This window comes from Diabrotica virgifera, chromosome 6, assembly GCF_917563875.1.
Source record: "Diabrotica virgifera virgifera chromosome 6, PGI_DIABVI_V3a".
Classification (NCBI taxonomy): domain Eukaryota; kingdom Metazoa; phylum Arthropoda; class Insecta; order Coleoptera; family Chrysomelidae; genus Diabrotica; species Diabrotica virgifera.
The window spans coordinates 115,667,540-115,682,887 of record NC_065448.1 but is presented as its reverse complement, the minus strand read 5'-3'; positions in this window follow the sequence as shown (position 1 = coordinate 115,682,887).

Genomic DNA, 15,348 nt, shown 5'->3' with positions numbered 1-15,348 from the left:
TTTCATTACAATACTAAAATACAGGGTGTTCCATTTAAGAAAACTCAGAAAATACTCATTCCGAGTTTCGACCAACCCCGTATACTAAAATTAAAAATTTAGCCCTACTAATGATTCTTAACAATACTAGATTATATTAAAAATCATTTGAACGTAAGTAGAGTTTTAGTTGTCAAACCACTACAATTCTACAGGGTGTGAATATTGCTACGAAATTAATAAAAATACGTAATTACCTTTTAAAATACCCTGTATAACATTACAAATCCTCATATTTTAAGAAAGAAGACATCGAAGAGAATCCAAAAATGTAAAAATATACAGGGTGTCCCATTTAAAAATACGAGATCATCCTTCAAAACCCCTGTATTCCAATTTTCATGATTCCGTTGCCTTTAGTTCTCGAGATATTTCTAATAGGCCAGTTATCCAGTTATCTGCCACACCCTGTATATATATATATATATATATATATATATATATATATATATATATATATATATATATATATATATATATATATATATATATATATATATATATATATATATATATATATAATGATGTTGGATAATCGAGTCCAAATATAAAAATAAATAAGCAAAATCATTGGCTAATACTCGTAAAGTGAATGTGAATTTAGTTGGAAATATATAAAATGATGAAGGGTCATCATTCCATACATTTCTGTGCAAGTAAGTAGAGTTTGGTAAAAAATATCATTTTACCAAGTTTTTAACAATCCTTGGCAATGTTAGTTGTAGCCTTGCGACTGCGGGTCTTCTAACAATCTGACCAAAAATGGTAACCTTGCTCCTGTAGTAATCCTTTTACAAGTTAACAAACAACTTTTTTAACTTGCTACACTATACTGACGAGGCCCAAATAGGCCGAAACACCGGTGTCTATAGTTGCACAGAAATGTATGGAATGATGACCCTTCATCATTTTATATATTTCCAACTAAATTCACATTCACTTTACGAGTATTAGGCAATGATTTTGCTATTATATATATATATATATATATTAGAGCGGAGTAATTTATATGACAAAAAAAAAGTCATCGGGTCACAATCAGTTTCTGATTCTACAATGAATTCTGTGAAAAAAAAACTTTACACCATAGGTATCTGATGAATTTCGAGGCGCCACATTTTTCATTTTAGTTTTGAGGTACATCAGAACTCGTCATTTTACGACTTCTGATGTACATTGAGGTTGATTGTGGACAAAATTTCAACTTTTTTTATTACAGAAAAGTTTATTTTAGTAGATTTTGAGACGAGGAATCCATTTTTAATATCTATTTTTACCAAAATTACTCACCAGGGGGCGCTACAATGCAATTTTGTGAACGTCAGAAGTTGTCATTTTATGACTACTGATGTTCATTGCGGTTAATTGTGGACAAGTTTTAAACTTTGTTTACGGAAAAGAGAATTTTAGTATTTCTTGAGACGAGAAATTTAAATTTAATATGTTTTTCTACCAAAAACACTCAATAGGGGGCGCTACAATACAATTATATGAATATTAGAAATTGTCATTTTATGACTTCTGATCTACATTGCAGTTGATTGTGGACAAACTTTAAACTTTTTTTTACGGAAAAGTGTATTTTAGTAGCTTTTGAGACGAGGAATCCATTTTTGTTATCTATTTGCACCAAAACCACCCACCAGGGGGCGCTACATTGCAATTTTATAATTATCAGAAGTTGTCATTTTATGACTTCTGATGTACATGGCGTTTGATTGTGGACAAATTTTAAACATTTTTTACGCAAAAGTGTATTTTAGTAGTTTTTGAGACGAGCAATCCATTTTTGATATGTATTTCTACCAAAAACACTCACCAGGGGGCGCTACAATGCAATTTTATGAGCATCAGAAGTTGTCATTTTATGACTACTGATGTAGATTGCGGGTGATTGTGTACAAATTTTAAACATTTTTTTACGAAAAAGTGTATTTTAGTAGTTTTTGAGACGATTAATCCATTTTTGATATGCATTTCTACCAAAAACACTCACCAGGGGGCGCTACAATGCAATTTTATGAACATCAGAAGTGGTCATTTTCTGATTACTGATGTAGATTGCCGGTGATTGTGTACAAATTTTAAACATTTTTTTACGAAAAAGTGTATTTTAGTAGTTTTTGAGACCAGGAATTCATTTTTTTATCTATTTGTACCAAAAATACTCACCAGGGGGAGCTACAGCGCAATTTGCGTCATTTTGTGAGTAAAACAATGTTAATATTATTATTTTTTCTTTTATTTTTATTTGGTAGATATTAATTTTATGTTATTAAAAATATTTAACATTAACTTGATAATTATAAAATTTAAAAAAATTAATAATTCTGTTATGAAATTAATTAGAATATAATAATTAACTAGACCTTAAGCAATTACTTTTATATTAGGTAGGGGAGCCCAAGCGGGGATTTCTGCAGTTACTCGAGCACATCAGAATATCACATGGGGAGAAACATTGTACCCTGTAAACGTACCCCTACCATAATATATATTATATGGACTGTAACTACAGGGGATTTCGTTAAGGGGGTCCGAAAGAATTTATCCTTAGAAAATCTCGAAATCATCAGATAGATAAGTTAAGTACATGCAGTATATTTAAAAAAATCTTGCGATTTGAGCAGATCCGTAAGGAAATGGATGAGTCACAAAGTTTTACAACTTTGATCGTCGGAAATGAACGTCAGATCGAAAAACTGAAAACTACGTGTTCAATATGTTTCACAAATCTATCAAATGATACCAAACACGACACCCCACGGACAGAGGTGGAGTGTAGGTAACTTTAAAATTTTAAATAGGAACCCCGCGATAATTCGCGAAATGAATATGAGATCAAAAAACTAAAGAATATGTGTTCAATATTTTTTAAAGATGTATCAAATGACATCAAACACGACCACCCACGGTGGTGGGGTGGGGGGTTACTTTAAAACCTTAAAATAGGATTCCCCATTTTTTTATTGCAGATTTGGATTTCTTAGGTAAAAATAAGTAACTTTTATTCGAGACATTTTTTCGAATTATGGATAGATGGCACTGTAATCGGAAAAAATGATTTTTGGAATTTAAACTAAAAAATGGAAAGTCTCCAGTAAAATGGAAAACTTGACTTAAGTTTTTTTGGTTTTCGGACTTAATTTTCACAATCCAATAGGTCTCCATAACGCTCGAGTAAGTGCAAATTTAGCACACCTGTCTCCCCTACTAATACGAACGTATTACATACTAAAAATACATACAGTTCATTCCAAACCCTTCTTTCAGTGCGTCAACGATAAAATGTCGAAATATGACAATTGTAACTAACCTAGAATGACAATTAGGGATTCCAATGAACTGTCAGTGGTGGTCGGTGGATGGCTAAACTGGCATGCCCATAGACATAGTTAAGGGGGGTGGTCATGGCGTATCTAATTTTTACATTGAATATTGACAAATTTGTAAAGAATATCCTGTTTGGTTTTGTTTTTTTGTTAATTGTGTAGCGAAATTTGTGAAATTGTGATAGCAAATTAAATATGAAGTGGTTTAAACATTGGATACGCCTATGGATGACAGTTTCGCCATCCAGCAGCCATTTTATATCACGTGATTTGGAATGCCTAATTGTAATTTCTCCTCTTGACATTGTGAAAGTATGTAACTATTCTTCAATGAATACATAATTTTCTGACTTCTATTTATAATAATCACGATCGAGAGAATTCGACAAACTATGATGCACAGAAAGAAGGGTTTGGTATTAGCTTTAGTTCAATTAACCAATTCAAATTTTAATTTGACTGTCAAATAAGCGTCAGATCGTTTACGTACCGATCTGAAAATTATTGTCGATTTTTGCTATTATTACCTTAAATACTAGTTTATAATACTATTTGCTCATCAGATAGTAAGTATCAACTGTTGTGTAAAGTGTTAATCATCAAGAGAAAATTGTAACCTCGATCAGTAATAGATGTTTACCTAATAATATTCTATGTTATAGTGTTACAGTGATGTTTTGCCGTACAGTGATGTAGCCATTGAATGGCTACATTCAATGGTACAAAAACATTAACGCTACAAATTAGTCCAGTACTTTTGACTATATAAGTAACAGATAGCAACAACATGTCTGAACTCACCTCTACCAGTAATATTTCTAGTTCACATGCAACTGTTACTATGTCAAAGCCGAAACCTAAATACCTATCCAAAAAGAGCAAACCATAGGTACTAATCAATGTAGAACCAAATTTACTACTACTCGAATATGTCAAGTACATAGGTAACATTGTTAGTCCCACAAACATTTGCTTAGCCTCAAGAATCTCCAATAACAGAATATGCATCTACCTAATAAACTCTGAACTTGCGGAACAAATTATAACTGAATATCCTACGATTACAAAACTACTGTTGAAGTACTAGTAAGAAGACTAGTAACCCACGCTAAAATACTTATAATTTCCAACGTTTGCCCATCAATATTTCACGAAATTACATAGAAACATCTATAAAGGTTTACAACTTGCTTCACCAATGTCATATCTAAAAGCCGTAATCCCCGGTGATGTGTTTGTGAGATTTTTATGATTTGGGCGCGGAAATTGATAAAAACTTCAACCAATTGTAATATTACTTGTAGCGGTTTGTAATGTAACAAATATTGTCTAAAATCGTTTTAAACAATTATTGTGTATAATTATGAGTTACAAAAATCAGCGAAGGAGATTTAAGAGCCCGCAGTCATGTAACTCCAAGACAAAAAGGTATAAAATTCTTACAATTAAGATAAAGGCGGAAGTGAGCGCTCTAAAAGTATACAGGCCTGGATCGCGCGTACAAAAAAATAGTTGATTAATAGCAAGCTGAAAATTTGTTAATAGCTTAACGGTGTCTAGTCGGACAAACTTTGATCTTTGGGAACACTGGAACAAGGGAAGTTTTTGTGAAACAGGTTAAGGTTTGGAACGTCAGACTACGAAAACGTCCCATATATTTTGTCAGACAGAACTTCCAATTGATTTGTTACCCTTTCATTAAACACTCACACATTTGCGAAAATCAGACTACTATTTATCACCAACTGGACATTTTAATAAGTCATAAGTCCGATACGTAGAACATTTCAAAGGACAGGAATTATGCTTGGCAAAATATTGCCAAGATGATCAGCAAAATCGAAGTATACAATATTTTGGGAATGGAGGAAAATGTAAGAAACGGCATTCTAACGTTTTCTACACCAAAATTTGACCAAAACCTCGTTTTGAATCATAATAATTTGTTATAATGCCTTATAATGACATTTTTGAGTCCCTCGTATTAATACCTTATATTTTTCCATTGATACTTGTAACGATCCGAAATAAGTATACCTTTAATTTAATAATATTTATTTCTCTTTTAATTCACACCGATTACTTGCATGACGTAATCATAATAATAAGTGGTCACCGCGAGAAAACTTTTTAAATTCAATTTTCAAACGCAACAAATTCCATAACGAAAGTCATTTTTCTGATAATCCACCGACTAACTGTCACTGTCTAATAAATCATTTTAAAATTTACTTGTGCATACAATCTGGTTTCACACAATAATTTTGGTAAGTGTTCATTAAATATTTCCTTTCCTTTCGGTTTAATAATGGCTGTCCATCGATAAAAGAAAACGTTTGTCTTACGGTATAAATTGTTACAGGTTTTGGAATGTGAAAAAGTCACAAAAAGTCCTGACTTTTTGGCCAGATTTTGCGAGGTAGCGTATATTGTTAGGACGCTCTCGTTTTGATATGCCGTTAATTTGAGACCAATTCAATTTAAGACCGTCTAGTTTGAGGCCTGTACGAATAAAGTCAACCATATTTTGATTGTTTTACAATTGTTTATCCTGTTGCTGAATTTCCACTACATACCCATTTGGAAAACTAAAGTAATAAATTTTATTAATATTTCTCATCGATTCGGAATGTGACGACAGAATCCAGCTTATTTCCTGTTTTTTTTTTTTTGAAAATCTAAAGAATTTTGTTAGAATACTCTGCTACATAATATTATATTATTTCTTATTTGTGAAGACTAAGAAAGCTTTCCGGCGTCCAAAAATAAGTTAATTACATAGTAAATAATAATAATATCTTCTTTTTCGTTTTGATAAAATTATAATTTTTTTTGTTATTTAATTGAACGATAAATATACCATACTCTAACGTTATTACCGTTGTTCACTATTCCTAGTTTTTTTTATACTTAATTCTATTCCAGATAATGAGGTGTATCTAGATGATATAGTAAAGGTAGTTAACCTCCTAATAAATATTTCATATATTTTTTTTTGTGTAATCTGACTATGTATACCATGTTTGTTTTGTGTGGTTTCCATGTTTCTCCTAGGTTAGCTGAAAGATATGGTGGCGCCCGCTGAAGATTGGAAAATAAGACCTGACACCGATCGTTGTACTAAAATATTTTTTTTTATTTGATTTTCATAATTTGATCTGATAAACAGCATCACATCTCTAATAACATCCATAAGAATCCATCCCTATAATCTCTAGAGACTAGAGCTACCGTGGTATTTATATGTGTTAGCTTCCTCCAGTGTGTTTCTCATTTTTTTTATCATTTTATTTGAGTGAAATCTCACCATTCTATGAATCGACACTATAGTGTTGCTACACATAATTTGACGCTCGAACGTGGGACTTATTCTGTAGAGGTTTGTGATAGTGTTTTTTTAAGTATAAGAACAGGCATACATAGAAATAAAAAAGGAACTAAATTTTTTTTCTTTCACCTTTTATTTTTTTTCGATAACATAACACCTTAGTAAGTACCAGGAACAGCAACAAAGAACAATCTATTCAAATTTAGAAAAAATAGATATCTTGTTAATGATAAAAATTTTGGTTGCATTGTTTATGTAAACTGAATGATAGGAATAAATAATTCCAGTTTTTTCCGATTGTTAGTGTTTGTTTGAATCTGTCAACAGAATACCTCCAAGGGTAAACTGTGGATTGTGTCCTAATGATTGAGTGATTTTGCCTTTTTAGTGTATGTTTTTTTTTTCTGGACAACAGTGTCGTGTCTGGTCGCATATCAAATATTTTGTTTTTGGCAGGTGATAACGAAGTCGTCGTGTGTTTGTAGTTGACTCAAGTCTTTTGTCTTTCGGAAAGTTCTGAAAGTTCTTTTTGTGTGAATTTCCAGTTTAGAAAGAAAATTTCAAACATACCAAGGAGATTACGAAAATATTTATCTTGTGTCTTTGAGTCAAGTTACTACAAATTTATTTCCCCAATTGTGACTTAGTTTTTTTTTGTTTGCTGAAGTGCACACTATCGTTTTTTCGACGACTTAAATATATTGATTTGGTTAAGAAAATTTTTTTTCTTTTCTATTGAGATTTTGTTAATTCTTTTAACGATAATATGGAGTCCTCTATTGTACCATATTTAAAAGTTGATGAGTTAGATTATGAACTTTTTATACGGGGAGTTAAAACTACAAGGAGTGTTAGTGACAAAAAGACTATTCTTCGTAAACTTCTGTTAAAGAATTCTCCAATAGACATTGAAATCAATGTTCTTCACTTTGACGATGAAAAGACAAGCATTGATAACACTTTAGCTGATATTACCAACCTTGTTGATGAATTTGAAGGTGATGATAATGATTCTGTCTACCGTAGAGCTAAGGCTAGGTTGACCCATCTCGCTTATAGAATTGCTCGTCTTCCTAGTGTTTCAGCCGATGAAGTAGAATACAAAAATGAAGCTACTGCAAATTGCTTATTATATGAAGGTCAACTTGATGATAAGATTGTCTCTAGTCAACCATCCACTACCTTAGGTACTCCGATTAATCAGAACAATGTCGTTATCCCAACTCCAGTTGTACAAGTTTCTCATCCGATCAATCTTGCTGATTGGAACATCAAATTCAATGGTGATCCAAAAAGTGTATTCTCTTTCCTTGAAAAAGTTAAAGACATCTCAGAATCTAGGAATGTTTCACAAGAACTACTTTTTCGTTCAGCTGTAGAATTATTTTCTGGCAGTGCTGCTACATGGTTTAGAAGCGTTCGTCATACCATCACGAATTGGCTCGACCTTACTGTTTTATTAAAAACTACATTTCTACCGCATGACTATGACGAGGAATTATGGAGTCAGATCAAAACTAGGAAACAAAAGAGGAATGAATCTTTTGCTTTGTATCAAGCTCAAATTCTGTCCTTGTCAAAACGTCTGACTACCCTTCCTATTGAAAAAACTCTAGTTAAATATATGAGACAGAATATTCTTCCAGAGTATATTCCCTTAATTGCTTTAACCGATACTAACACCATCGAGGAACTTTCAATAGTTATCAGAAAATTAGAAAATAACGCTCAGATTTCAAATGTTAAGAAAGAATCATCTTCTAATGTTGCTTTGGTTAGTCACCAACGTCAGACCAAACATTCTAATTTTAGGAATAAAAAATCTTCTCAAAACCATGCTGAATCGAATCAGTCTTCTGAAAACCTTTCAAGTGGAAGTCCCAAAAATGTTATATGTTTTAATTGTCAAAAACCGGGGCACTTTTCCAGTGAGTGTAGACGAAAACATCAGCGTTACTGTTATCGCTGTGGTAAAAAAGATGTCACCATTCCAACATGCCCCAATAATTGTTCAAAAAACTAAAGAATGACACTACTGTGTTCGGTAGGTGTGTCTTTCGTAGGAGTAAAGAATCCGAACGAAAATGTCTTTCTATTTCGACTAACAAAAATTTCGATTCAAATGAGTGGTCCAAATGGCTCAATAACGTTAAAATTTTTTTAAACCAACCAAAACCACAAATAACTCCAGTTATATATTCCAAACCGTGTGACAACCGACCATATCTAAAGGTACAAATATTTTCTCAGACTTTTACTCTTCTGTTAGATACAGGATGTACTACCACTGTCGTAGGATCCCAGGGAATTGAATTTCTTCTAAAACATGACGTTCAGATTGCAATACCCAATCATAAGAGTGTATCGCTTGCCGATGGTTCTAGTCAAAAGGTAACTGGAATTGTAGATTTGCCGATAGTTGCTAATGGCGTATGTCACGTCATAAACTGTCTTATTGTTCCATCCTTACCTCTTACATTTATTCTTGGTAGCAATTTTATTTCGAAATTCTCTCTTTCGTTGAATTTTACTCAAAACACTTGGAATGTAAAAAATCGAGTATGTTTAACATCATGTGATGAATCAGAAATGAATGAGTCTTTTGATTATTTGAGTTCTATTCAATCGTTAGATCCAGAATCGAAAAATCGTGCAGAAAAAGCTATACAAAGTTTCCAAGAAGTAGACAATAAAAATGGGATAGGTTTAACTAATAAGATCAAGCTCACTATTGACACTGGTGATGCCAAACCATTTCGGAAACGTCCTTTCCCAATGTCCCCATATATGGCCAAAATTCTAAATGATGAATTGGACGAAATGTTAAAACTTAACGTCATAGAACCTTCTAATAGTCCATGGTGTTCCCCTGTGTTACTGGTCAAGAAGAAGACAGGCGAGTATAGATTTTGCTTTGATGGCAGAAATTTGAACGAGGTCACCCGTCATGACACTTATCCTTTGCCAAACATCGATCGTATTTTGTCTCTTTTAAGAAATGCTAGATATATCAGTTCCATCGATCTTAAAAAAGCTTTCTGGCAAATTCCCCTTGATAATGCTTCACGTGAAAAAACCGCTTTCGCTGTAGTAGGTCGTGGACTTTTCCAATTTACAGTCATGCCTTTTGGCTTATGCAATTCTGCACAGACACAACAAAGACTAGTCGATCAAATTTTTGGTCCCGAATTCGAACCATATATCTTTACTTACATCGACGATATAATAGTTTGTTCAGCTACAGCCGAAGAGCATATAGCCCTCCTTCAAAAAGTGAAAGATAAACTCAAAGAAGCAAATCTTACCATCAATGTGGAAAAATGTGAATTTTTTAAAACATCTCTTAAATATTTAGGTTACATCGTTGGCAATAATTCATTGAGATCTGATCCTGATAAGATAACTGCTATGGTCAATTATCCTCGTCCGACTAACACCACGGAAATAAAACGTTTCATTGGCTTGTGTTCTTGGTACCGACGTTTTATCAAAGATTTTTCGACACTTGTCTCTCCCATTAATGACTTACTTAAAGGTAAGAAGAAAAAGGAACTTATATCTTGGAATCCCGAAGCTGAAAAAGCCTTTCTCTCTGTTAAAGAAGCTTTAATATCTTCTCCTGTTTTAGTACAGCCTGATTTCTCCTGTCCGTTTACTGTTCAATGTGATGCTAGCAATACTGGTCTTGGTGCTGTTTTAACCCAAGAAATTGATGGCGGAGAAAAGGTAATCGCTTATGCAAGTCGTTCTTTAACTAAGCAGGAACGTAACTTTTCCACGACTGAGAAAGAGTGCTTAGCCGTGTTGTTTTCGGTTGAAAAATTTCGTCCTTATATTGATGGAGTCGAGTTTACTATCATAACTGATCATTACTCTCTTTTGTGGCTAACGAATCTTAAGAATCCGACTGGACGTTTATCTCGTTGGGCGATGCGTTTAAAACAGTTTGGTTTTAGAATTATACATCGAAAAGGAACTTCCCACAATGTACCGGATGCACTTAGCAGAACTCATGAACATTCTGAAATTTCCTATCTTGAGGTAGATACCGATCGTATCGATCCCTGGTTCGATAATCTGCGTTCTAAGATCCTTAATCATCCAGATGAATTTCCCCAATGGAAAGTCGAAAACGATCTCGTCTATAAATTCATACCGTCTTGTTTACCGTTTAATTCGAATATGTTTGAGTGGAAAATATTAGTGCCCAAACCTCAACGTCGTGATGTCATCAATTCATGCCATGAACCACCAACATGTGCACACCTCGGTGCTTACAAAACTCTTGCACGTATCCGAGAACGTTATTATTGGCCGAAGATGCGCCAAGACGTTGTAAAGTATGTTAGATCTTGTAAGACTTGTGGAGCTCAAAAAGCCCCTAATACTGCTAAAATTGGAAAAATGGGTCGTCAAAAACAAGCCGATTTTCCTTGGCAAATCATTGCTGTAGATTTAATAGGTCCTTTGACTCGTAGTAAAAGTGGCCACTCCTGGTTACTTGTAGTAGCTGATTGGTTTTCTAAATTTACTCTATTACATCCTTTGAGGAAAGCTACTGCTTCGAATATTTGCAATTTTCTTGAAAATCAAGTTTTTCTCATGTTTGGAGTTCCTCAGCATCTTCTTTGTGATAATGCCCCTAATCTTAATTGTAAGATCATGAAAGATCTGTGTGATCGTTACAACGTTCAAAAAATATGGTTTTCCGCAGTCTATTCCCCTCAGGTTAATTTTGTCGAGAGAAGCAACCGTGTCATCGGAACTGCTATTCGTTGTTACGTAGAAAATCACTGTGACTGGGATAAAGAAATCCATAAGATTCGTCAGGCAATAAACACCGCCAAGCATGAAGTGACTCAATTCACTCCAGCTTTTTTAAATTTTGCTCGGCATGTACCTATCTCCGGAAATTATTACGGTCGAATACCAAATGATCTTGTTGATTTGGAAATTGTCCCAGGTGACCGTAAATCATATGCCTCTGAAGTTAAAGGTTTGTCTGAAGTTTTCTCTTTTGTACGCAAGAATATCACCAAAGCTTATGAGCGCAATGCCAAGACGTACAACCTGCGCAAGCGTGATGTCCAATTTAGTGTTGGAGATAAAGTATGGAGAAAGAATATGGCTCTCTCCAGTGCACCAAAAAAATATATGGCAAAACTTGCGCCTAAATATGTGTTATGTACAATTGTGAAGAAATTTTCTCCTCTAATATATGGTTTGAAAAATCCTGATGGATCTAATGCTGGCAAATGGCACATAAAGGATTTGAAAACATATTATCCTGATAATGATTCAGACGACGAACCGAACTCGTCAGATACAGAATAAAAGAAAGTTTTTCTTTATTTAATACTGTATCGAGTGTATGTATAAACTTCTCCTGTTTAAATTACTTATGGCCAGTGTGTCCTTTGTGACCATTTTTGTTTTGTAACGATTTTGTTTTTCTTTTGCCAAATAAATCCAGACATCCATGATCTGTCTTATCTGGTAATTGCGAGAGAAAAATTTTATAATTGTGTTGTTTTTGCTTTGAGTTCGGCAACCATACATAAAGCTGTCAGATGTGTATACTATACGCATGCTGGTCGTTTTTGGTTTATGCCTCTACTGTGTATCACAATGTTAATGATATGTAGGTTATATATCATATATCTGTTGTGCAGTTTGTTTTAATCTTGGTGTGTATTGTTAACACACTACCTTTTAGTTCTGGTTGATGATGGATGTTAGTGTCGATTTCATGAATATTGGTAAATGGTAAATTTTTGGCCGACATAACGTTTTTTAGATAATACATCTAAATAGTCAACATGTGTGTTTTGTGATTTCTCTTTCCCTATATAGAGAGATTTGATATACTCATGGGGTCACAAAAACAAAATGATGTATTAGTACATAATGTAGTTAATAGTAAATATAGTAGTAGTAGTAAATATAGTATTTTTTTTTATTTTTTTATGGGAATCGTTTATATCCTGAATTGTAGTAAACAGTACCTACTGTTCTGATATGTATTCTATCATATGAGTACTAGTTCGAATATTGTAGTTGTACTTTACCCTATAGACTAGGAATTTTGACTCCTTGCATTCAATATTTTTCTCATTCTTTCTCATTTTGTTACTAGCGTTCAACGGATGTCTTGGATAGCCAGGCACGGAGAAGGGCTAGGAAAAATGTTAGCAGATTTCCGCCAGCTACTTGTCGGAATAATAAGTTTTTCAGATATACCGTACCAATAATAATTTTTGAGTATCCTGATTAACTTTAAGTTATGTAACCTAGGATTTTAGACCCTCACCGATTTTGAGCTTACCGAATTTGACCCTCACCAAAAATGTCCCTATTACAGGCGTTTGATACGCGTTAGTTATCACCAGTCCTAAGTAAACAATAACTATTACCATCTATCTCATATGCAAGTATGTCATCCCGTATTTCTAATGTCTAACTTTTCTCCAGTATAACCCAATTCTTTTGTTTTCGAAAAACTAGTAACGTACCTCTATGTCTGAATTTCATGGTTTGTTTCTTTTATGGCCATGTTCCTACTTTTTGTTTTTTTTTTTAGTTTACTCATATAACATTTACGCTGTGAGTGAACGTAGAAATGTGAAAATATGTGATTAAGTCCGCTTATAGACGTGAGGATAAATACGTATACCTCAAGTCGAGAGATATAATGAAAATCTCTATATGTCAAGCCACAAAGGCTACAATTCTCCTTCCATTTTAGTGTAATAGTATGGTCGTTTGAATAAATTTTATCTAAATTTTCTTTGGATGTATGAATTTGTCTTGGTCGTTTCGTTACGTGTGTTTCCACACCCATAGTCCGATCTAAATCGCGCTAGCGAGCTTTAGTTCGTGAAGGAGGTTGTGTAACGATCCGAAATAAGTATACCTTTAATTTAATAATATTTATTTCTCTTTTAATTCACACCGATTACTTGCATGACGTAATCATAATAATAAGCGGTCACCGCGAGAAAACTTTTTAAATTCAATTTTCAAACGCAACAAATTCCATAACGAAAGTCATTTTTCTGATAATCCACCGACTAACTGTCACTGTCTAATAAATCATTTTAAAATTTACTTGTGCATACAATCTGGTTTCACACAATAATTTTGGTAAGTGTTCATTAAATATTTCCTTTCCTTTCGGTTTAATAATGGCTGTCCATCGATAAAAGAAAACGTTTGTCTTACGGTATAAATTGTTACAGGTTTTGGAATGTGAAAAAGTCACAAAAAGTCCTGACTTTTTGGCCAGATTTTGCGAGGTAGCGTATATTGTTAGGACGCTCTCGTTTTGATATGCCGTTAATTTGAGACCAATTCAATTTAAGACCGTCTAGTTTGAGGCCTGTACGAATAAAGTCAACCATATTTTGATTGTTTTACAATTGTTTATCCTGTTGCTGAATTTCCACTACATACCCATTTGGAAAACTAAAGTAATAAATTTTATTAATATTTCTCATCGATTCGGAATGTGACGACAGAATCCAGCTTATTTCCTGTTTTTTTTTTTTGAAAATCTAAAGAATTTTGTTAGAATACTCTGCTACATAATATTATATTATTTCTTATTTGTGAAGACTAAGAAAGCTTTCCGGCGTCCAAAAATAAGTTAATTACATAGTAAATAATAATAATATCTTCTTTTTCGTTTTGATAAAATTATAATTTTTTTTGTTATTTAATTGAACGATAAATATACCATACTCTAACGTTATTACCGTTGTTCACTATTCCTAGTTTTTTTTATACTTAATTCTATTCCAGATAATGAGGTGTATCTAGATGATATAGTAAAGGTAGTTAACCTCCTAATAAATATTTCATATATTTTTTTTTGTGTAATCTGACTATGTATACCATGTTTGTTTTGTGTGGTTTCCATGTTTCTCCTAGGTTAGCTGAAAGATATGGTGGCGCCCGCTGAAGATTGGAAAATAAGACCTGACACCGATCGTTGTACTAAAATATTTTTTTTTATTTGATTTTCATAATTTGATCTGATAAACAGCATCACATCTCTAATAACATCCATAAGAATCCATCCCTATAATCTCTAGAGACTAGAGCTACCGTGGTATTTATATGTGTTAGCTTCCTCCAGTGTGTTTCTCATTTTTTTTATCATTTTATTTGAGTGAAATCTCACCATTCTATGAATCGACACTATAGTGTTGCTACATACTTTATGATAAAATATACAAATTGAGAAAAAAGAAGAAGACTGTTCGGGCTTAAATGTTTCAGCTTGAGCTTATTTTTACGTTCCTCAGAAGCTATACATCAAGTTTTAGAAAAATCGAAGATCCAAATTTTTTTTGATCCAAAATTGAGTGGTTTGGTTACTCAAAAACATCTAATTTATTATATTTCAAATAAATTTAATTAAGCAAAATATTCTTTAGTAAAGTTTATAATAAACTAATTAATATTACCTATTTTTTGTAACATAAAATCAGGGCCTATTAAATAAAAACGTTGAAAAAATAATATTAACACTGTTTTATCCAAAAAAGTAGTCGTAAAATGACAAAAATTGCATTGTAGCGCCCCCTGGTGAGTGTTTTTGGTACAAATAGATATCAAAAATAGATTCCTCGTCTCAAAAGCTACAAA